The following is a 25,205-nucleotide window of genomic DNA, read 5'->3' on the forward strand; positions in this document are numbered from 1 at the left end:
TCCCTCTTTTCTTTCTTCTTTTTTAATCTTTTTCTATCTTTCTTGTGATTGTTGTTTTTGTTGCTGCTGTTGTGTTTGTTGTCATTTCTTGTTTTTTTTTTTTGCTTTTTTCTTCCTTCTTTTAAATTGATATTTATAGCCTCTAGATGGATTCCTCTCAGTTTTTTTCTTTTTTTGTTTTTATTTCTCTTTTTTGCCAACAGAACCACAGAACTTGAATCATCATTTTCTCTCTTATAAATTGAGGTTGGAGAAAATGGATGGTACCAGGAGCTATCAGTAGTATGAACACCGAGTGGAAATAACAAATGATCAGACTTAAGCACCAAACCCAAAGTCAACAACACCAGAACAATACCCAATCTACAAGAAGCTATACACAAAGGAGACCTGTTACACTAGAAGTTCATGGGGCAAAGGAGAAAGTTATGGGATGCATGATGGGAACAGGGGTGGAGGGAGGACAATACTGGTGGTGGGAATGGTTCTATCTAATTCATCATCACTGTGTACCTAAATATCAATGTGAAAGACTTGTAATTCACCTTGATCACAATAAAAATATTTAAAAACACTCATTATTATGATTTCCTTTATTAATGTTGGATTGTTTTTCTCTATGTTTCACATTTCTACTGAACTTATTTTTACTGTAGGTAATAAAATTGTAATAATTGCATTAATGTTTCTGTCTAATTTTGATGTTTGTGTCTAGCTCCAGGTTTGTTTCCACAGATTCATTTATCTTGTTTAAATTTTCATAATTCATTTATAAATTCTAAAGTTTCTTTGGAACTAAATACTGAATTTTATCTTGAACTTGTCAGGGTAGATATTTGTGTATTCCTATAAATAGTCCTTTTATCTTGATTTTTCAGGCCATACCTGACTATGCTCAGGGCTTATTTCTGGCTCTGTGCTTAGGAGGTGACTCCTGCTCAGAGCATTATGTGTGGAGCTGAAGCTCAAGCTGGGATCGGTCACATACAAGGCACATGACCTTTCTTCTGTATTATCTCACCAGGTCATATTATTCTTATTATTTACTTAATTAAAAACAGTTCTATCTTCGGGGATCTTATTTTTGATATTTATCGGTGGGATAAAGAAGTTTCTTAGCATATGGGTAATAGTTATTCTCTTCTGAAGCAAGACTACTATGTATCCTACTCACTGTCATGAAAATTGTGGGTTTTTCTTGACTAGCAGAGGCAGTTCTTATTCTAGGCTCTGTGTTAGTGGCATTCACTTCTATCCTTTGAAATCATTCTTTACCTAGAAGCAAGAGGTTTCCATATGTGCATGCATTTATCAATCACTATCAGTATAACATAGATAATCAATCAGCTGCACACTTCAGGAGGGCTTTCTACAAATATCTAGAAGTCATTCTTTTTGTATATCTCTCCAATATTCTGCATTTTTACTTTAATGGTCTTCATCCTCATAGACTCTCAGTTCCATCTCTTCCACCCAGGAAGTCTGAGAGATTCTATTCTGGCTCTCCTTTCTCATAGCTCAGTTAGGACATTCTTACAGAGCAGTAATCTGGGAAAATCAGTAATACTCACTTTATTCCCTCATGTGTGCCCTTCATTGGTTGATAGCCACAGACTTGATAAATCATGGGAAAAAGATGTCTTTTCTGAATAGTTTTGGGCACTTGGGGTAGATAACAAGAAGTGGGAATGCTGGGTCATATGAAAGCTCAATTCTGTATTTTTGAGAAGTGTCCTTTTTTCCTGAAATGTGGTGGATGAGGATCCCACGCCACATCCACACCAAAATTGGTTGGTTGGTTTTGTTCATTTTTTTATGTGCCAGTCTCACTGGTGTGAGTTAATGGCTCATTGCACCTTTGATTATCCCTGATAAATTACATCTTTTTTAAAATAATATCTTTATTTAAGTATCATGGTTACAAACATGTTTGTAGTTAGGTTTCAGTTAAAAAAATATCCCCCTTCACCAGTGCAACCTTACCTCCACCCCATCTCCCTTCTCCCATTCCCTTTCAAGACAGACATTTTTGATAAATAACATTTTGAATAGAACATTTTAAAATATATACTGGCCATCTCTATGTCTTCCTTGAGGATGTTTTGCTCCTCTCTTTTTTAATATAATTTTCATTTTGAACATAGTGGCTTACATATAGTTGACAATAATATTTTAGGTACAAATTTACATCAAATCAGGGGGATTCCCATCACCGATTTGTCCTCCCTACACCTCTGTTTTCGTCCTACTTCCCATATCCTCCTCCCTCACCCCTGGGGCTGCTAGAAAATGTGGTCCCTTCTGTACCTAATTTATTACTTAATAGTCTTGCACCTCTTTGGTCTTGGTGCCTCCCTTATTTCCCCCTCTAACTGGGAGACAGGACTAGATAGTTCAAGTTATGTGGTTTTGTTTGAAGAAGAGAAAAGTAATAAACTGGGGTAAAAGTCTAATATTCCAAAAATGGGCAGAATCCTTCTAGAGGCTCTCATCATTGGTTTGAGTGACAAAGGAGAAAAATAAGGTGAAACACCCCAACAGTACAAGAAGTGTCAAATGTCCAGTGAGCACTCCAACAATAACAACGATAAGCACCACACAAAAAAGCCATGGTCTTGAGATAAAAAACATGGCAGGGCACATAAAGAAAGAAAAGAAAAGAAGGAAAAACATAAATATAAATGGGGACAACAACTTCAATAACCACACCAAAACAAGGAAATCGACAAGAAGTAGATAGGTAAATAAAAATAAAAATGAGTATATAAAATATTATATAAAAAATAAAAAATGTTTTGTGCTTTTTGCCTTCTTTTTCCCTCCTGCACTGGCACAGTAAATATTGGGGTCATTAAAAAAGTAATTCACTTGGCCTAAGAGATATGGGGTTTCTAGAACCTTGTATATATTGTCATGGGATTAACTATAGACTCCGTTCAGGTTCATTTAATCTCCCCTTGGTGCTTTCGTGGTGTTTGGAAGACTTCTGCTCCTTCCTGAGTGATAAAATCAGACCTCTGTATCTAGAAATCTCAGTATCTGCACAGGTCCAGGAGTGGGATTTATGATGATGTCTTTCTTTGTGGTTCTAGAAGTTCTGTTCCCTCAGTGTCATTTTAATCCATGTTCTGTGGTTGGTGGTCTTGGTCTTTGCACTGATCCTAGGATGAAACCTAGGATAGCATCTTTCATTGTGTTTCCAGAAGCCCCATTCTGTTACAATTGTCTCAGCCATACCTTTGGAACTGGCGATCATGGTTGTTGTGCATGTCGTAATTCAAACCCTAGACTAAGGCTTTTTTATTGGTCCCAAGATATATACAGTCCTGTCATGGTTCTAGTAGCCAGTCATCTGTAAATCGCGATCGTGGCTTTTGGACAGACCAAAGGGTGACAAGTCTTCTGATTTTGTCTTATCGTTAGCTGGTGAGGTAGGATAATCTGCTCTTAGGTCAAGTTGTTCCCATTTTCCTCATTGTCAGGATATCATATTAGAGCTGGCACTTGTTGGTGGCTCAGCGGTATTAAGGATGTCCCGGATGGGATTTGTTTCCCTAGCTGTTGTGAAGAACTTTGTCGTTTCTATGTCTGGGATTCAGGGTTCAAGGCTGGACGGATGGTGTCTAATTACCTGGGGTCTAAGTTGGGTCCGCATGACATATTTTCAAGGTGGGAGATATCACTGTATTGTAAACAAGTATGAGTTGTTATCCCTAGTAGATAAGAGCTCATTTTTATATGTAGGATTTCCCCTTTTATAAGTGTGCCTTTGCAGGGAGAAATGGTGCTACATTATATTGTCGGTGCATTTGCGGGTGGACAGAAAAGAAAACAGAAACAGGTCACATACCCAAAAAAGATAAAAATAGGAATAAAAATATATGTGCTCACATATGTATATTTAGAACAAACATTTTTTAAAAAATAAATTAACAAAGTAATTAAAGGAAAAAAGTGATGCCAGAGACTACTTTATTTCTGGGGAAAAGCAGGTAAGGAGGTGGTATAATACAGGTCTTATACTTATGTTGGAAGTTTAGGTTTCCCCATTGTCTTTTGGGATTGTCTTGTGGTGTGTGGGTTTCCAGGCACCTTTCCATCACAGCCCCTGACCTTCTTGAGATTGGTAAAAGATTTGCGGCAGGAAGGTCTTGGAAGAGCTCTTACATTGGGGATACATTTAGAGTTAAGTCTGGTTTCAAGTAACAGTCCACGTTAGTGGGAGTTGGTAGGGAGGGCTGCGCAGCAGGGGAGTTGGTTGCCTTTCTTGCAGAGGACGAGGTGTGGGTTTGACTGGGTGTCCCTTTACTTGGGTGCTGGGTACTGATTTGTTGCGGTAGGAGGTCAGACTTGATGCCTAATGGATTAAGAACTGAGGGTGAAGAGTTTTAATATGGTGGGAGGTCTGGATGGGATTGAGGGTTGAAGGGATTGTTGGATTTCCAAAGGGGAGAAAGGGGGAAGTATATAAAAGGGGTAGGAAGGAAGAAAAGAGAAAATAAATTAGGAAGAAAGGGAAAGAGGAAAGAAAAAAGGAAAAGAGAATAAAAGTAAAGAAAAGAAAAAATAAGAAAGAAAGTAGTGAGAAGAGAGGAGAAAATAGCAAGGGAATGCTAGTTTGCTTGAATGTGTTCGATGAGTAGGGCCTGTAGTATAAGTCTGTACGTCACAGTTGCTGTTTTGGTGGTCTGACTGGTCACGTGCTTCAAATCCTATAAGAAGGTATAACCTAGAAATAAAGTGTATGTTAAAGAGTTTTCTCGGGACATTCTCGTAGTGCAAGCTGGGTATGGTATTTCATGTGACTGAGCCCCGAAATGCCATCTTAGTTTGTCCACTCTTTGTATCCAAGAACGACTGTGGATTGAAAAGCTGAGAGGTTATTTTAAAAATAGTAAGATTAAGGCATTAAAAAGTAGTGTTATGGGATGTTTCCATTGGAGTCAGTGATTTCCCGTGGTATTCTTTACCTGTGATTCTCTATAAGATTCCTAAAGGATTATTATGGGCCTTTGTAGTAGAAGGCTGATTAAATACCTGTTCTCTCAATGCTGCTGTTTCTGCTGTTGCTGGTTTCTTTGTGGTATAATGTGTAGTCAAGAGTTTGTGTTGCTCCTTTTTCATGTATTTTGGACACTGCTCCCGAATATATGTTGACTATTACAGTGTTTGGAGTTTCTACCCTGTTAAACCCTGTTATTTGGTTGTTGAGTATTAGTTGTCTATAAGGTGTATATTCTAGGTGCTTCAGAATAGTGCTATCATTATGTGTTTATCTTTCATCTTCTGACTGACTTCGTTTAACATAATATGTTCTAGGTCCATCCACGTTGCTGCAAAGTCTGTGATTGTATCATTTCTGACTGCCATGTAGTATTCCATTGTGTATAGATACCACATCTTAATGATCCATTCATCTTTGTTGGACATCTAGGTTGGTTCCAGGACTTAGCTATTATACTGAGTGCTGCGATAAATAGTGGGGTGCACACATACTTTGGAATGAATGTCCTTCCAACTTGGGGGTATATATCTAGGAGAGCAATTGCTGGGTTAAATGGCAACTCAATATTAAGTCCTTTGAGCACTCTCCAGACTTTTCTCCATAGGTGTTGGAATAGGGGGCATTCTCAGAAGCAGTGGATAAGAGTGCCTTTCATACCACATCCCTGCCAACACAGATTATTCCCATTATTTTTGATGTGAGCCATCCTCACTGGTGTAAGGTGATACCTCATTATTGTCTTGATTTGTATCTCCCCGATGATGAGTGAAGGTGAGCATCTTTTCATGTGTTTGTTGACCATCCTTCTGTCTTCCTCAGAGAAGTGTCTATTTATTTCATCTCCCCATTTTTCTATGGCTTTATTTGGTTTTGGGGGGGCTCAGCTTTCTGAGTGCTTTGTATGTTCTAGATATCAGCCCTTTATCTGATATGTCGAGTGAAAAGATTTTTCCCATTCTGTAAACTGTCTTTTTGTGTTAAATAAGGTTTCTTTCGCCATGCAGAAGTTTATATTCTGATGTAGTCCCATTTGTTTATGTTTGATGCTAAAATTCTTGCCATTGGTGCTCTATCCTCAAAAACCTTTTTAATATATAGGTCTTTGAGTGTTCTGCCTATTTTATTCTCGATAAACTTTATAGTTTCAGGTCTGATTTCAGGGTCTTTGATCCATTTTGAGTTGACTTTTGTATAAGGAGTGAGGTATGGGTCAATTTCACTTTCGTACATGTGGTTTTCCAGTTGTACCAACACCATTTGTTGAATAGACTTCCTTTGTTCCATTTCAAGTTTTGGCCTCTTTTATCAAATATTAGTTGGCTGTATATCTGGGGGTTTATGTCTGGGAATTCTGTTCTCACTTACTGGTCTGAGGTCGGGTCTCTGTTCCAGTACCATGCTGTTTTGATCACTATGGCTTTATAATATAGTTTCAAGTTAGGAAAGGAGATGCCACCCAGCTTCTTGTTTTTCAGTATGTGTTTGGCTATCCTGGGTCTTTTGTGATTCCATATGAATTTTGTGATTGATGGTTCTAATTCTTTAAAGAATGATGTCTGAATTTGGATAGGGATTTTATTAAATCTATGCTGTAGTTTGGGTAGGTTAGTCATTTTGACTATGTTAATTCTACCTATCCATGAGCATGGGATGTTCTTCCATTTCTTTAGATCCTCTTCAATTTCTTTCTGGAGTGTTTTAAAGTTTCTCTGGTATAAGTCTTTCACTTCCCTTGTAAGGTTGATTTCTAGGTACCTGATATTTTTTGATACTATTTTAAATGGAATTGTATTTTTGATCTCTCTCTCCTCGACTTCGTTGTTTGTATATAGAAACGCTACTGTCTTTTGTGTATTGACTTTGTATTCAGCCACTTTGCTGTATTGGTTAATTGTTTCTAGGAGTTTTACTGTGGACTCTTTAGGGTTTTCAATGTATATCATCATATCGTCTGAAAATAGAGATAGTTTGAGTTCCTCTTTTCCAATTTGGATACCTTTGATACCCTTCTCTTGTCGGATTGCTATTGCTAGGACTTCTAAGGTTATATTGAATAAGAGTAGAGAGAGTGGACAGCCTTGCCTAGTTCCTGACCTTAGTGGGAACGCTTCTAGTTTCTCGCCATTAAGTATAATGTTGGCTGTTGGCTTTTCATAGACAGCTGTAACTGTCTTGAGGAAGTTTCCTTCTAACCCTATTTTGCTGAATGTCTTTAACATGAAAGGGTGTTGGATTTTGTCAAATGCCTTCTCTGCATCGGTTGATATGATCATGTGGTTTTTGTCTTTCTTTTTTTTTTCTTTTTTTTTTTTGGTTTTTGGGTCACACCCAGCAGCCCTCAGAGGCTATTCCTGGCTCTAAGCTCAGAAATCGCTCCTACCAGGCTCGGGTGACCATATGGGATGCCAGGATTCGAACCACCGACCTTCTGCATGAAAGGCAAATGCCTTACCTCCATGCTATCTCTCTGGCCCCGGTTTTTGTCTTTCTTGTTGTTGATGTGATGTATAATGTTGATTGATTTGCGATGTTTAACCAACCTTGCATTCCTGGTATAAAACCCTCTTGTTCATGATGTATGATCTTTTTGATAAAGTGCTGGATTCGGTTTGCTAAGATTTTGTTGAGTATCTTGGCATTTATGTTCATTAGTGAGATTGGTCTATAGTTTTCTTTCTTGGTGGTGTCTTTGCCATCTTTGGGGATGAGTGTGATATTAGCCTCATAAGAGGAGTTGGGGAGGATTCCTGTTTTCTCGAAGGTTTGGAAGAGCCTATGGAAAAGTGATAATAAGTCTTCTCGGAATGTTTGATGGAATTCACCTGTAAATCCATCTGGGCATGGAACTTTGTACTTAGGGAGTTTCTTAATTACATCTTCAATTTCCTCTGAAGTGATTGGTCTGTTTAGGCTTTCTAGTTCTTCCTTTTCCAATCTTGGAAGATGGTATTTTTCCAGAAATCTGTCAATTTCTACTGGGTTTTCTAGCCTAGCTGAGTATAGTTGTTCATAATATGATCTCATGTTATGTTGTATTTCTTGTGGTTCTGTTGTATTGTCACCCTTTTATTTGTGATCCTACTGATTTGGGTGTTTTCCCTCTTTTATTGGTGAGTTTTGCCAGTGGTTTGTCTATCTTGTTTATTTTTTCGAAAAACCAACTCCTGGTCTCATTGATTTTTTGTATTGTTTTCATAGTTTCTACGTTGTTTATTTCTGCTCTGGTTTTTATTATTTCTTGCCTTCTGGTTGTGGTTGGATTTCTCTGCTGCTATTGTTCCAATTCCTTGAGGTGATCCTTTTTTTTTTTTTTTTTTTTTTTGGTTTTTGGGTCACACCCGGTGACGCTCAGGGGTTACTCCTGGCTATGCACTCAGAAGTCGCTTCTGGCTTGGGGGACCATATGGGACACCGGGGGTCGAACCGTGGTCCATCCAAGGCTAGTGCAGGCAAGGCAGGCACCTTACCTCTAGTGCCACTGCCCGGCCCTCAGGTGATCCTTTAAACTGTTGATTCTGTCATTTTCCTGTTTCTTGATAGAGGCCTGTATTGCTTTGAGTTTCCCCCTAATTACTGCTTTTGCTGAGTCCCACAAATTTTGACAAGTTGTATCTTCATTATCATTTGTCTAAAGGAATCTTTTTAATTCTTCCTTGTGTTGCTCTTTGATCCAGCTGTTGTTGAGCAGCATGTTGTTTAATCTCCAGATATTAGTTTTTCTCCATTGCTTCTTCTTGAAGTCAAATTTGACCTCTGTTGCATAGTGATCTGATAGGGTGCTTCTAATGATCCTTACATTTGTGGTCTTATATAGGTTGGCTTTGTATTCTAAGACATGGTCTATTCTGGAGAAGGTTCCATGTGGGCTTGAGAAGAATGTGTATTCTGCTTTCTGGGGATGGAGGGCCATATATAAGTCTGTTAGCCATAGATCTTCTAATTTTTCATTTAGAGCTCTTATTTCTTTGTCCCATGTACATTAGAGAAGAATGTGTATCCAGGCTTCTGGGGGTGGAGTGTCCTGTATATATCTACAAGGCCTCATTCTTCCATTTCTCTTTTCAGGTCTAGTATATTGTTTTTGGGTTTCAGTATGGTTGACCTATCAAGTGTTGACAAGTCATGTTGAGGTTTCCCACAATTATTGTGTTGTTATTGATATTATTTTTCAGATTTGTCAACAATTTTATTAAATATTTTGCTGGCCCCTCATTTGGTGCATATATGTCTGGGAGAGTGATTTCTTCCTGCTCTACATATCCCTTGATTCATACAAAATATCCATCTTTTTCCCTTACAACTTTCCTAAGTATAATGTTTGCATCATCTGATATTAGTATGGTCACTCCAGCTTTTTATGGGTGTTGTTTGCTTGGATGATTTTCCTCCAGACTTTGATTTTGAGTCTATGTTTGTTCTGACTATTCAGGTCCGTTTCTTGTAGGCAGCAGAAGGTTGGATTGAGTTTTTTGATCCATTTAGCCACTCTGTGTCTCTTAACTGGTGCATTTAGTCCATTGAGAGAAAGAATTGTCCTGGGAGTTAGTGCCATCTTTATATCAAAGTTTGGTTTGTTTGTTGGTCAGTCTTGTCTTAAAGTAGGCTGTTCAGTTTTTCTTTTAAGAGAGGTTTTGAGTCTGTAAAGCTTTTGAGCTGTTATTTGTCTGTGAAACCATGTATTGTTACTTCAAACCTGAAAGTGAGTTTTGCTGGGTGCAGTATTCTAGGCGAAGAATTTATTTCATTGAGTTCTGTCACTGTGTCCCAACACTGCCTTCTGGCCTTGAGTGTTTCCGGTGACAGGTCTTCAGTAAATATCAAGGATGTTCCCTTAAATGTAATTTCTCTTTTAGATATTGCTGCTTTCAGAATTCTGTCTCTATCTGTGGGATTTGTCATTGTGACTATGATCTGTCTTGGAGTGTTTTATCTGGGGTCTCTTTGAGTTTGTATTCTTTGGGCTTGCAGGATTTGATTGCATGTATTAATTAGCTCTGTTAGTTTCTCTTTACTGATGTTCTTGACCGTTGATTCTTCCTGGAGATTTTCTTCCTGGGTCTCTGGGACTCCAATGATTATTAAGTTGTTTCTGTTGAGCTTATCATAGACTTTTATTTTCATCTGTCCCCATTCTTTGAGTAATTTTTCCATTGTTTGATCATTTGCTTTAAGGCTTTGTTCCAATTTCTTTTGCTGTATTGAATTGTTATTTATCTCATCTTCCAGTGTAGTAATTCTATCCTCAGCTGCTGTTAACCTGTCAGAAAGCTCAACCATGTTTTCCTTCAATTCATCTACTGAGTTTTTCAGACCTGTTATTTGACCTAAAATTTCAGTTTCGAGTTTTCTGATTTCTATCTTCATATTCTCTTGATTCTTATTAGTGTTCCCTTCTATTATTACTTTGAGTTCTTTGAACATCTTCCATATTGCGACTCTAAACTCCTTATCTGAGAGACTATTTGTTTGGTCATGTTCAAGTCTTCAGAGTTGCCATCGTCATTCTCTATGTCTGGTGCTGGCCTGCGTTGTTTCCCCATTGTCACAATTGTATTTTGGGATTTTCTACATGTTGTGGTTGTATTCATTGGCTAAATGATGTGCATGGCCAGGAAGCAAGGCAGAGTGGCTGTGCTTCTCTGGCTCCATCCTTTTGGATTTGTAAACTCACCTCCAGGGAAGGCTCCAGGGAAGGGGAGCTGTCTGCAGATGAGCCATATACAGGACAAAATCAGGCCAAAAATAGAGCACAGCACATAAGACAGGTAGATAGGGGTGCTGGCATCTGTGTTCCAGCAGAGTTTAGTGGCTTCCCCTTTCTGGGCATGTAAGCTCACCTCCAGGGAAGCTCCAGGGTATGCGATCTGTCTGCAGATGAGCCACAATAGGATGAAATGAGGCTGAAATTGGAGTACAGCACAGAAGACAGGCAGACAGGGGTGCTAGCATCTGAGTTCCAGCAGAGTTCAGTGGCTTCCCCTTTCTGGGCTTGTAAAGTCAGCCATTTCTTACTCACTCACTCACTTGCTGGGTAGCTTCAGAATACAGTTTTTTTGGGTTCCCTTTCCAGTGCTCTGAGGAGAGCTTCAAGGATTCAGAAAAGACAGAGAAGTACAAGACAGGGCTCCCTTCAGATCCTATGATTCCTCAGAAGAAGCACAGCAGGGCGGAGACTCCCTAGGTGGAGCAATCAGCGCTCCAGATGGCAATCCTCACAGTCAGCCATTTCTTAGTCACTCACTTGCTCCTGGGTAGCTTCAGAATGCAGTTTTGGGGGGGTTTGCTTCCCTTGGCTCTGAATAGAGCTTCAAGAATTCAGAAAAGACAGAGAAGCACAGGGCAGGGCTGCATTCAGGTCCACAGTTTCCTCAGAAGAAACACAGCAGGGCGGAGACTCTGCAGGTGGAGCAATCAGCAGCTCACCTGGCAATCCCCACATTCAGTCATTTCTTACTCACTTGCTTGCTGGGTAGCTTCAGAATGCAGTTTTTTGGAGGATAGCTTCCCAGGGCTCTAAGGAGAGCTTCAAGAATTCAGAAAAGATAGAGAAGCACAGGACAGGGCTCCCTTCAGGTCCTCAGTTTCCTCAGAAAAAGCACAGCAGGGCAGAGACTCCACAGGTGAAGTAATCAGCACTTCACCTGGCAATCCCCACAGTCAGCCATTTCTTACTCACTCTCTCACTGAGTAGCTTCAGAATACAGTTTTTTTGGGGGTTAGCTTCCCAGCGCTCTTAGGAGAGCTTCAAGAATTCATAAAAGACAGAGAAGCACAGGACATGGTTCCCTTCAGGTCCTCAGTTTCCTCAGAAGAAGCTGCAATGCGTTAAATTTGATGGTAGTTTTCCTAAAGATCACCATTCTATTTTTCTTTTAAATATAAATTATTCTATATAAAGTCTTTCTTTAAAATACCACATTATTGGAATTGTGGAAATACATTTGTTTGGAGATAAAAGGAAGTGAAAATACTCTTTAAAAAGAAAATAGAGTGCTCGCTTTGGCAGCATATATTCTCAAAATTGGAACAATACAGAGAAGTTTAGCATGGCCTGTGTGAAAGGATGACATGCAAATTTGTGAGGAAAGGAAATTAAAGAGAATGATAAATAAAAATATACAGTGGTAATCTAACATATAAAAATTATCTCAAAAGGAGTCATCCAGTTATTGTCAGAAGTTTTAGTAAGTTCTTGTTGCACCTATTGATCATTCTGTTACCTTTTATTTCTGAACATTAGGTTTCTTTCTATAAATATTGCATCTAAACTGGTGTGTTTCTACGGGGATAAAAACATTTTAAAATTTAGAGTTTTTTGTGAAGTTCAATCACTATTACTGATCTGAAGGCCTTTGTAGGGCATGGTTTCATATGTCAGGCCTACTAAAAGTAGGAGAAAGTAGGGTTTTGGTGGTTCCCTGCACTCACTCCAATAATGACTTGTGCTATCAGCCCAAATACTGGCATAAGTAGTGATTAGGTCAGTTAGGCATTGCCACAAAGACTTGTGGATTATTGACGAAGCTGGGCCACTGTCAAAATGATTATTATGGTTTATAGGTATAGCTGGCATTGCTTTGGCAGGGTGGGCCTTGGTTCACTCTCTCCTCTTGAGATTGCTAGCTTTCAGCTGTGTGGCTATTGTGTCTATGATTTGTCATGTCTTGGTTTACATCTCGTTCAAGAAAAGAGTGTGATTGTGGATCTGAACAAATGCAGACCTGGAGACTATTATTTTCTATTTACTTGAACCTAAAATTCTTCAAATATTTAAAAGCTAATTCATGATTAATTATCAGGCATCCGATATTATAGCAATTCCTTCAACAGTGTTCAATTCCTTGAAATAATGTGTCAAGTTTCAGCTCCATCCTTGACCCAACTGCCTCTTTTGGAGGTTCTATTATTTCCTTTCTCTTAAGTTTATAGTATTGATGTATAGTGGTACTGTACTCCACCAAGTCTAAGTGACAAGACCCCCACCCCTTTTTCCCTGTCATTTCAAATCTACCTCTTCTCTCATAACTCTCTCACCTCAGTGCTGGGTAATCTCAATTATTCTATCTGAGACCTGGGATTGGTCCTGTCTGTTCCATGAAAAGAATATAAGCAAAGAGTGTTGTTGTGAGTGTGGTGGAAAAGAAACCTTTCTACACTACTGTTGTGAATATATTGATCCAGTCTTTCTGCAAATCAATACAGACATTCCTCAGCAAACTAGGTATTACGTTCCCATTTGAACTGCCTTTCTATATTTTGGCATATACCTCAAGGATCCCGGAACACAATGGTGAAAATTTGTTTTACTCTTGTGTTTCTTTTTTTTTTTTTTTTACTCTTGTGTTTCTTGCAGTACTATCCTTAGTAGCCCAAATCTGCAGAGAACCCACGTGTGCAACAACAGATGAGTGGTCTTTCTGCAGCATGGATTATTATTTTTTCAACAAAAGCAAAAAGCATAGTGTTGGCTGCTCTATGGACGTATCTGTCAAGTGCCATGCTAAGTAAAGTTAGCCAGAGGGAAGGATACAATACAAAATAATCTCACTCATATGTGCAATTTAAGGATGCATCATAGTGCAATAAAAAATCTCCAAAGAGAACATAAAAACCGGCAGGCTTTTGCAGAAGCCGTGTCCCCTGTTTGGGACATCAGGTGGGGAAAATCCATGAATCTATCCCTGTCCAGTTGGGCCCAACTGTGAAAAACTGTGAGGTCTACCTGTAAATGTCTGTCTACTGTCCTCTTGCGTGAAACTCTTGGGAGTGGGGAAAAAGAGGCTCCAGAAAACTTGCTCTCCCAGAGGCCATTTCCAGGGCGGGACTCCAGAACATAAAAATCGGCAGGCTTTTGCAGAAGCCATGTCCACTGTTTGGGACATCAGGCAGAGAAAATCCACGAATCTACGCCTGCCCAGTGGGGCCCAACTGTGAAAAACTGTGAGGTCTACCTGTAAATGTCTGTCTACTGTCCTCTTGCATGAAACTCTTGGGAGTGGGGCAAAAGAGGCTCCAGCAGAACACGGCCGCTAAGCTTGGCTAGGTGGCCGTGCGCTCTTTCTAAGAAAAGAACACCATCGCAACAAGAAGAAAAAATCACACTAAGAACTGTGCTATATCACAGAAGCAAGCATTTCTCTCCGGACTGTCTTCTCTGTTGCATGCTCGGGCCTAAGATTTGATACAGTGTGAGGCTTCATCCATGGAGGACTCCCCTCCCTTAGAGGCAAGTCAGCCCATCCAGAAAGGGCGGAGCCAGAGGAGTGTGCTGCCTGCATCATATAGCCAATGAATACCACAACAACACGTAGAAAAACCCACAATACAAGTGTGACAATGGGGAAACAACGCAGGCCAGCATCAGACATAGAGAATGAAGATGACAATTCTGATGACCAGATAATGACCAACCTACTAATCAACCTCTCAGATAAGGACTTTAGACTAGCAATATGGAAGATGCTCAAAGAACTCAAAGAAACCATGGATCGAGTTGAACAGAACACTAATAAGAACCAAGAAAATATGAAAACACAAATCACAAAATTCCAAACTGAAATAACATATCAACTAAGAGGCCTGAAAAAGTCAGTAAATGAAGTGAATGACAAAATGGATAAGCTCTGGGACAGGGTATCAGAATCTGAGAATAGACTTGGTGCTGTGGAAGATGAGATAAATAACAATTCCATACAGCAGGAGAGATTGGAAAAAAAACTTAAAGCAAATGTGCAGACAATGGAAAAATTAGTCAAAGAATCGGAACAGATGAAAATAGAAGTCTATGATAAGATCAACAGAAACAACTTAAGAATCATTGGAGTCCCAGAGATCCAGGAAGAAAATTTCCAGGAAGAATCTATGGTCAAGAACATCATTAAAGAGAAACTTCCAGAGCTAAAGAATATATGTGATCAAATCCTGCATGCTCGATGAGTACCAACCAAAAGGACCCCAGAAAAACCACCCGAAGACACATCCTAGTCACAATGACAAATCCCACAGATAGAGACAGAATTCTGAAAACAGCAAGATCAAAAGGGGAAATTACGTTCAAGCAAGCATCCTTGAGATTTACAGCAGACCTGTCACCAGAAACCCTCAAGGCCAGAAAGCAGTGGTGGGATATTGTGACAAGACTGAATGAAATGAATGCTTCACCCAGAATACTATACCCAGCAAAACTCACTTTCCGGTTTGACGGAAGAATACATGGTTTCACAGACAAAAAGCAGCTCAGAAACTTTACAGACACAAAACCAGTCTTAAAAGAAAAACTGAAAGACCTAATTTAAGACAAGACTAACCAAAAGACACACCAAATTTCAATATAAAGATGGCATTAAATCCCAGGACAATTCTTTCTCTCAACGTCAATGGACTAAATGCACCAGTTAAGAGACACAGAGTGGCTAAATGGATCAAAAAACTCAATCCAACCTTCTGCTGCCTACAAGAAACGCACCTGAATAGTCAGAACAAAAATAGACTGAAAATAAAAGGCTGGAGAAAAAGTATCCAAGCAAACAACACCCATAAAAAAGCTGGAGTGGCCATACTAATATCAGATAATGCAAACTTTATACTCAGGAAGGTTGTAAGGGACAAAGATGGACATTTTATATTAATCAAGGGGTATGTAGAGCAGGAAGAAATAACTCTCCTAAACATATATGCACCGAATGAGGGGCCAGAAAAATATTTAATACAACTGTTGACAAATCTGAAAAATAATATCAATAACAACACAATAATTGTGGGGGACCTTAACACGGATTTGTCAACACTGGATAGGTCAACCAGACTGAAACCCAACAAGAATATACTAGACCTGAGGAGAGAAATGGAAGAAAGAGGCCTAGTGGATATATATAGGACACTCCATCCCCAGAAACCTGGATACACATTCTTCGCCAATGTACATGGGACATTCTCCAGGATAGACTACATGCTGGCACATAAAACATACCTCCAAAATATCAAGAGGATAGAAATTTTGCAGACTACTTCGCTGACCACAAGGCTCTGAAATTATTTGTGAACTCCAAAGGGACTCAGAAGAAAAACCTTAACACCTGGAAGTTAAACAGCCTCATACTCAATAAACAGTGGGTCTGAGATGAAATCAAGGAGGAAATCAAAAGGTTCCTGGAAACAAATGACAATAAAGACACAAACTATCAGAACTTATGGGACACAGCAATAGCAGTACTGAGAGGAAAATTTATAGCTTTGCAAGCACACATCAGGAAGGAAGAAGGAGCTTACATGAGTAGCTTAATGACACAGCTAATAGAACTAGAAAGTGCTCAACAAAAGGACCCAAGAATAGGAAGACAGAAGGAAATAACAAAGCTGAGAGTAGAAATCAATGAAGTGGAAACCCCAAAAAACAATTAGAAAGATCAAAGAAAGCAGAAGTTGGTTCTTTGAAAAAATAAACAAGATTGATAGACCACTGGCAAACCTAACAAAGAAAGAGAGAGAGAAACTTGATAACTCATATTAGGAATGAAAAAGGAGTGATCACTACTGATATGACAGAGATTCAAATGGTAATCAGAAACTACTTTGAGAAACGCTACGCCACTAAAAATGAGAACCTGGAAGAAATGGATAAATTCTTGGACTCTTATAATCTTCCACGGTTGAAGGAAGAAGATGTAGCATATCTAAACACCGCCATCACCATTGATGAAATTAAAACGGTAATCAAAGGTCTGCCGAAAAATAAAAGCCCAGGCCCAGATGGATTCACTAATGAATTCTTTCAAACTTTCCAAGAGGAACTACTACCAATCCTGACAAGACTCTTTCATGAAATTGAACAAATGGAAACACTTCCAAATAGCTTTTATGAAGCCAACATCACCTTGATACCTAAACCAGACAGAGATGCTACAAAAAAGAAAATTACAGACCAATATCGCTGATGAATGCAGATGCAAAGATCCTCAACAAAATTCTGGCAAATAGGATTGAATGCCTCATTAAGAAGATCATCTACTACGATCAAGTAGGTTTCATCCCAGGAATGCAAGGATGGTTTAACATCCGTAAATCTATCAACATAACACACAACATCAACAACAAGAAAAATAAAAAGCACATGATCATATCAATAGATGCAGAGAAAGCATTTGATAAGTTCCAACACCCATTTTTGATCAAAACTCTCAGCAAGATGAGAATGGAAGGAACCTTTTTCAATATAGCTAAGGCCATCTACCACAAGCCAATGGCAACTATTATTCTCAATGGAGAAAAAATAAAAGACTTCCCTCTAAATTCTGCCACAAGACAGACATTTAGGACAAGGCTGTCCTCTCTCACCACTCCTATTCAACATAGCACGGGAAGTACTTGCTATAGCGATTAGGGAAGAAAAAGATATCAAGATAATCCAGATAGGAAAGGAAGAAGTCAAGCTCTCACTGTTTGCAGATGACATGATACTCTACTTAGAAAACCCTAAAGACTCTACCAAAAAGCTTCTATAAACAATAGACTCATATAGCAAGGTGGCAGGCTACAAAATTAACACACAAAAATTAATGGCATTTCTATACACCAATAGTTATAAGGAAGACGAAAACAACCCCATTCACAATAGTGCCACACAAACTCAAATATCTTGGAATCAAATTGACTATAAATGTGAAGGACCTATACAAAGAAAACTATAAAACTCTGCTCCAAGAAATAAGAGAGGACATGCGGAAATTAAAACGCATACCCTGCTCGTGGATTGGCAGGATTAACATCATCAAAATGGCAATACTCCCCAAGGCATTATAAAGATTTAATGCTATCCCTCTAAAGATACCCATGACATTCTTCAAAGAAGTGGATCAGGCACTTTTGAAATTCATTTGGAACAATAAACACCCTCGAATAGCTAAAGCAATCATTGGGAAAAACAAAGCAATAGTTATCAAAACAGCATGGTATTAAAATAAGGACAGGCCCTCAGATCAGTGGAATAGGCTTGAATATTCAGAAAATGTTCCCCAGACATACAGTCACCTAATTTTTGATAAAGGAGCAGGAAACCCTAAATGGAGCAGGGAAAGCCTCTTCAACAAGTGGTGTTGGCACAATTGGATAGCCACTTGCAAAAAATTGAACTTAGACCCCCAGCTAACATCATGTACGAAGGTAAAATCCAAATGGATTAAAGACCTCGATATCAGCCCCCAAACCATAAGATATATAGAACAGCACATAGGCAAGACATTACAGGCACCTTAAGGAGGAAACTGCACTCTCCGTGCAAGTGAAAGCAGAGATTAACAGATGGGAATATATTAAGCTCATAAGCTTCTGCACCTCAAAGGAAATAGTGCCCAGGATACAAGAGCCACCCAATGAGTGGGAGAAACTATTCACCCAATACCCATCAGATAAGGGGCTAATATCCAAAATATACAAGGCACTGACTGAACTTTACAAGAAAAAAACATCTAATCCCATCAAAAAATGGGGAGAAGAAATGAACAGTCACTTTGACAAAGAAAAAATACAAATGGCCAAAAGACACATGAAAAAGTGCTCAACATCACTAATCATCAGGGAGATGCAAATCTAAACAACGATGAGATACCACCTCACACCACAGAGAATGGCACACATCACAAAGAATGAGAATAAACAGTGTTGGCGGGGATGTGGAGAGAAAGGAACTCTTATCCACTGCTGGTGGGAATGCCGTCTAGTTCAATCTTTAAGGAAAGCGATATGGAGATTCCTCCAAAAACTGGAAATCGAGCTCCCATATGATCCAGCTATACCACTCCTAGGAATATACCCTAGGAACACAAAAATACAGTACAAAAACCCCTTACTTATACCTATATTCATTGCAGCACTATTTACCATAGCAAGACTCTGGAAACAACCAAGATGCCCTTCAACAGACGAATGTCTAAAGAAACTGTGGTACATATACACAATGGAATATTATGCAGATGTTAGGAGAGATGAAGTCATGAAATTTTCCTATACATGGATGTACACGGAATCTATTATGCTGAGTGAAATAAGTCAGAGAGATAGAGAAAAACGCAGAATGGTCTCACTCATCTATGAGTTTTAAGAAAAATGAAAGACATTCTTGCAATAATAATTTTCAGACACAAAAGAGAAAAGAGCTGGAAGTTCCAGCTCACCACAGGAAGCTCACCACAAAGAGTGATGAGTTTAGTTAGATAAATAACTACATTTTGAACTTTCCTAATAATGAGAATGAATGAGGGAAATGGAGAGCATGTTTAGAGTACAGGTGGGGGTCGGTGGGGAGGAGGGAGACTTGGGACATTGGTGATGGGAATGTTGCACTGGTGATGGGTGGTGTTCTTTACATGACTGAAACCCAAACACAATCATGTATGTAATCAAGGTGTTTAAATAAAAAAGAATAAAAAATATCTCCAAAGGCAAAATAAAGAATATGATTGTGATTTTTCTGTAGGGGCCTACCACTTTGTTGCTGGGGAAGTGAAAGAGAACAGAGCACTACAACATATAGGAAGGAAATGTCTAACATGAAGGAAAAGAGAGGGAGGTACAATGAAATATTCTGCATGAAATCCTATTCGGGCTGTACATGTCATAGAGAAGTGCTAATTTATGTCTAAGTTCAAAAGCCTCTCTGTGGCCACAAAGCAGACTTGTTCAAAGTGCAAAAGGAAGACTCAGTAAATGGAGGTACCTTAGCTCCTCCACACTTGGCCAGGTCCTCCTGTCCTGGCTGGCCGAGAGACCCTTTATGAAGTCAGGTGTTACAACTAAAGATGCAATGACATAAACCACTGGTTGCCCCCACAACAGAAACTAGAATCTTGAGCCGCTGGACACTGGACCATCAAGGCTTAAGCCATGGATATTATGCTGAGCCTTAGGGTAAAAATGCCCCTGGTCTAGACTAACACAATGGCGAGTCCATTGGATAGTAGTAGTGAGTACGGGGACCAAGCTGAGCGGCTCCCTTGCTGTGAAGCAGAGTCAGCAAATGAGCAGCCTGCTCATTCACTCCTACATCCTCCTGAGGATACCCAGGAGGTGTGGGATAACAATGGCAGCAAACCTTTGAAGCCAGATACTGGTTTTGAAGAAAAAACATTACCACCTGATGCTCTGGAAGAGCATGAAGTAGATCCAGCTGGTGAAGATTTCATTGAGGAAGGAGATTCTGGCTCTGAAGAGGAGTCCAGCTCTGAAAACGAGCCCTGCACTTCAGAATGGCCCACCGCTAAAGATGCAGATATAGATGAAAAAACACAGGAAGATTCGAAACCTGTAGAGCATCCTGTACAGCAAGATCTAAACCCAGCTGCTGACAAGACAGAAAACAATGCAATTCTTGGTCTTCCGTTTCTCCTCAGACTAAGGATAATTGTAGAAGATGAATCTTTTGAGTCCATCTACTGGAGTAGAGATGGACTTTCCATTATCATTCAGTTAAACCAATTTCAGACTGAAGTCCTTGATAGAAGAGAATGTGACAGCATCTTCGAAAGTGACAGCCTGAAGACGTTCTTCCGCCTCATGAACCTTCATGGATTTTGCAAAATGCATTTAACCAGCTCGTGCCTCAGCACCCCTGGCAACCGAGTGATGGTAAAGACCAATACTTTCTTACCCCCTCTTCTGTCACTGGTGGCCCTATTCAGGGATTCTTTTAGAGCAAAGAGGTTCAAGGGAGTGGAGGTGCGGGAGCAACCAAATCAGAAAGGCCCAACAGCTGTTATAGTTTGATCGTATTTGCTCTAACAGTGATAATGCTCTAACATCACGATTGGCCCGGACATTGCCATTCCTTTAAATGGTATATGCTTAGGGTTTGTAGATAATGGTTGAAGATTACTTGTGTGAGTAAGAGGTGGCTTTATGTGGGGTTGAGTCCAGAAGTGGATTCAGAGCTGTGCCACAATTTCTGGGGATCGCTGTCACCAACTAATGCCACACTAAAGGCTTTGAAATACAGTGAGCTATGGGTCCAAAATAACAGTTTTGCAATTAAATGAAAGCTGTGTCCTAATGCATTGCCATAGTCATTTTGAAATGTATTTATTTGTATACAAGGGGCACTGTTTCAGCTGAGAAATCCATTGAAGGAGAAAATAGCTGCCTTAAAAGAGTAGACACCAACAAACGGCTTTTCAACTTTTAAAGAGTAGATTTTTTTTTAATTGTCAAAATGTTATATTGATGTACACCTTATCTCCAACTGAGCGATACAGATTTTTTTGGGAGGTGAAGAGGTAATGGGTTTGGTAAGAAAAAGAAAAAGAAGAAGTAATGTTTTTAAATTTCATTATTATTTATTAAGATTCTTTTTTTTTAATATTTTTTATTTAAACACCTTTTTTACATACATGATTGTGTTTGGGTTTCAATCATGTACGATTAGAATTCTATGGTTTCATTGCATTCTTGTTTCCACATTGTTTTGCTTAGTCTTTATTTTCTAGTTGCCTGTACTTACCTAAACATGAATAATTCAAACAAATAATGAAATACATAAAATTTGTGATTTTAACTTTAATTGAATTTTATTAATTAAAATTTTAAGTCAAATACAATAATATATAAGGTTCTATTGCATGTACTATTATTAAATTAATAATTCATAGTAATTATTCATGCACAGTGCTGGTGTAGTATTTAAATTATTAGATATGATTAGTAGTAAACTGCATGAAATATAGATTTAAGTATATACAATGGCATTACAATAACACTAAGCATATTAAATATATTCGTAGTTTCTACAATATAAACATTAATGAGATATAATTAATGTAATTATATTAGAGAGCATAGTTAATATAATTTTATTTTGCATACTATAGTTCAATTAAGTAATTATATTTGATATATCAATATATAAAAATCATATAGAATATATTAATATATTATTATAATCCGAATATAGTATATTATTAATTGAATTATAATTCAATTAATTTAATACATTTTATTAATAATTAAAAGTATTTTAATAAATAATTGAATATGTAAAAACATACAAAAGTAAATTTAATGTAATGCTATTCATTTAAATCTATTAATAAAATAATATTAACATTATATTTAAAATTATGTAATGTCTAATTTATTTAATTATCTAATTAAAGGTATTCAAATTATTATGGTCTATAATATTCTGTGTATAACGCTATTTTACATATTATAGTATATTTAATTATATGCAATGTAATGTAGTAACTGTTATATATGTGTTAACATGATCATATATTAAAACTGTCTATGTGTAATTTTTCTAATATACATTTATGTAACTTATACATATAAGTTGATTGTAGATAAGAGATATAATGCTTTACACTAACATATATCGATCAATATTTAATATTAAAATATTTACTAAATAAAATTAATTATAAGATAATTAATATAGATATTGTAGATGTCAATATATTTTATAAAATTGTATATACTATGCTATTTTATATAATTAATTTGATTTTATAATTAATATATAAATATTTTAATATACAAATATAATACTATATGACATTAATGTAAATATAATAACTTTGTTATAATTATTCTATTTTTCTACTATGATATGATGCTAATTTAATCGCTACGGGGAGTGGTTAAGTTGTCAAAAATCAATGAAACGAAACAGTTTAAAATTCTAAGGAGAAAATTCACTTCTAGGGAGATTTGCTTATGGCCCAGGGCAATGTGGGGGGCCATGCCTGGCTGCCTCTGAGGCCCAGAGTTCAGACCCTGCACCACTTTCCCCAGCTACCCAGGTAATGCTTGGAAATCTCCAACTCCCTGGCAAACAAGGTCTTTGCTGGGAGGTTGGGGACCATGGGGAGGAATATGCTCCTCTTCCTTCAATTTTTGCAGGTCTACAAAAACGTCAACTTCCGAAGAGACGACCAGCCTATCTGCCATGAAAACCAAAGGAGAAAGCACAAAGGGGTACCCGAGTGCCCAGAGGACAGAACAGGTGCAAAAAGAAGGAAGATGATGCCGCCTGAGAGATTTCCCCCTCTACTTAATACTGAAGCTGTCAGCAAAGGTGCTGAATCCAGGGCCAAACACAATAACCTATCTGTTAAGGATGCCATGGGGCCCAGCCCCACTGGTTTGGCCAGCAATTTACATCCAGATGCTGTGCATAATGTCAGTACCAGTGAGGGAAATGGGCCCAATAGGGAGGGCATTTCTCAAATAATAGGGCTTGCTGCGTTAGCTATGCTGGAGGACAGAATCAAGAAATCTGCTCAGAAAGCCCTCAGTGAGTGAGTGAGTGAGTGAGTGAGTGAGTGAGTGAGTGAGTGAGGGAATGAGTGAGGGAATGAGTGAGTGAGTGGGGAATGCCTTAGTACAACAACCGCTTTGTCATCCATAGTCTTGGCAGCACTTTCTGTGATAATCCTCCACCACGCTCAAGCCATGCCTGGATCCCTAGCCTAGAAAGATACCAGGGGAGTAAATAAATTATGATGAATTACAAATCTGTCTGTTTTATTTTCGACCCCAGCAATAAGTGTGAGGAGAGAAGACAAAGGAATTATTTGTTGATGAGAGAAGAAAGGTTTGGGGTGAGAGAAGGGAGAAGGAGAGAAGGAGAAAGGAAAAGAGAATTGAAGGAAGAAATGTTTTGTAGAATGGTGGGGAGATCTAGGGGTTGGGAGGGTAGGTTTTGCAGGAGGGTACTGAGGTTTGGGAGATATGCAGGGTTTTTGGAAGGAGGGCTGTAGACTTAGAAGAATGAGTTAATGTTTTCGTGTATAGAATTGACGTCTTGCTGGAAAGTTGGGCAGGTTTGGAAAAGGGCATAGCTTTATTGTACAGTGGGCCTCTTTTAAGGCTACATAGCATTGGGCGGTGTCTGAGGGATTTTGGAGAGTGGGAGAGATCTGGGGAAGAACTGCAGGTTTTAGCGGAGGTTACAGAGGTTTGGGAAACATGCAAAGAGTTTTTGCAGGATTGTCTGCATGTGTTGAGGGAAAAGAGGCAGGTCTGGAGGAGGTGCAGAGGCTTGAGAGCTGCTTTGTTTGGTTTTAGTGCTAAGTCTTGTGTTTATGACAGGTTTGGAAGGATGTGGAGGTCTTTAAGGAAGGACAGCAGGTTTTGGAGGACAGAAGTGAGGTCTGAGAGGAGTAGAACATGTTTTTCAGAACTGCAGAGTGTCTTCAGGATGGTCTGTTGAAGGAAGGTTCAGGTTTGGGAGCTTTGTGCCAAGGTTTTGGGGGATAGTTTGCTGGTTAGGGGTAGGAGAGTAGGTTTTTGTGGTTGGGGATGTATCTGAGGAGCTTTTTGAGGATCCTGCTGGGTCTAGTGTAGTGTTTTGAGGAGCTTAGTGGTCATTGGGAAGATAAGGGGGATGCTTTGGAGGGTTGGTGTAGCTTTGTGCGAAGGAGGGCAAGTTTTATAGGCATGTATGAAGGTTTAGAAGGTATCTCAGGAAATTGTGGAGGTTGCTAGGGAGGTTGTGGGGAAGAAGGGCTGGATTTGGAGCATGAGTATGGAGGAAGAATATGGCTTTCATAAGATCATCAAAGAAAAGAGGCAGATTTTGGATGTGAGCAGAGTTATGTGGGGGTTGTACTAATATTTAATAGGAGAATATGAGGTTTAGGTACTGGTATTGGAGTAAAACAGAAGAGGGTTGAGTCGATCTTGGAGGATAGAGTGCAGGTTTTGGAGGACATACAGAGTCTTGGGAGGTATGTGCAGAGGTAAAAGAGGAGAAGTGGAGGCCTTGGGAAAGAAGGGCTGGTGTTGGAGGAGGGTAGGGAAATTTTGGAGAGGGGTCTGATTCTTCTTTAAGCAGAGCAGGTTTGGGGAGAGGGTCTGGAAGTTTGAGTGATAAATGGGGAGTTTCTGAGGAGGTGGGAGTTCTTGGAAAAAGGGACCATTTCTGAATGAGAATTGGTAAGTTTTGTAGGTGGATTTGAGGTCTTGTGTAAAGGAATCATTTAGGGGAGGAGAGTGGGAGATTTTGAAGTTGAGAGTGGGTGTCTTGGAGTAGTCTGGGCAAGTTTGGGAAGATTTGGACTAATTTTTACTAAATTACAGTAGTTTGGGAGGAATTTGGGGAAAGTTTAGATGGATATTGTTATATTTTGGATGGGTTACGAATGTTTGGGTGGAAAATTTGCCACTTGTGAGGAATCTGTGATGCTCTAGAGGAGGCTAGGGGAGGTTTGGA

At 38.9% G+C, this 25,205-nt stretch overlaps 1 non-coding gene across 1 annotated transcript; it reads left to right on the plus strand.

The window, feature by feature from the left end:
• The first annotated feature begins 11,995 nt into the window (after positions 1-11,995).
• Positions 11,996-12,103, plus strand: LOC126000391 (U6 spliceosomal RNA). Its single transcript, XR_007492726.1, has one exon. It is a non-coding gene; the product is annotated as a U6 spliceosomal RNA (small nuclear RNA).
• Positions 12,104-25,205: the final 13,102 nt, after the last annotated feature.

The sequence above is a fragment of the Suncus etruscus genome, chromosome X (assembly GCF_024139225.1).
Source record: "Suncus etruscus isolate mSunEtr1 chromosome X, mSunEtr1.pri.cur, whole genome shotgun sequence".
Taxonomy (NCBI): domain Eukaryota; kingdom Metazoa; phylum Chordata; class Mammalia; order Eulipotyphla; family Soricidae; genus Suncus; species Suncus etruscus.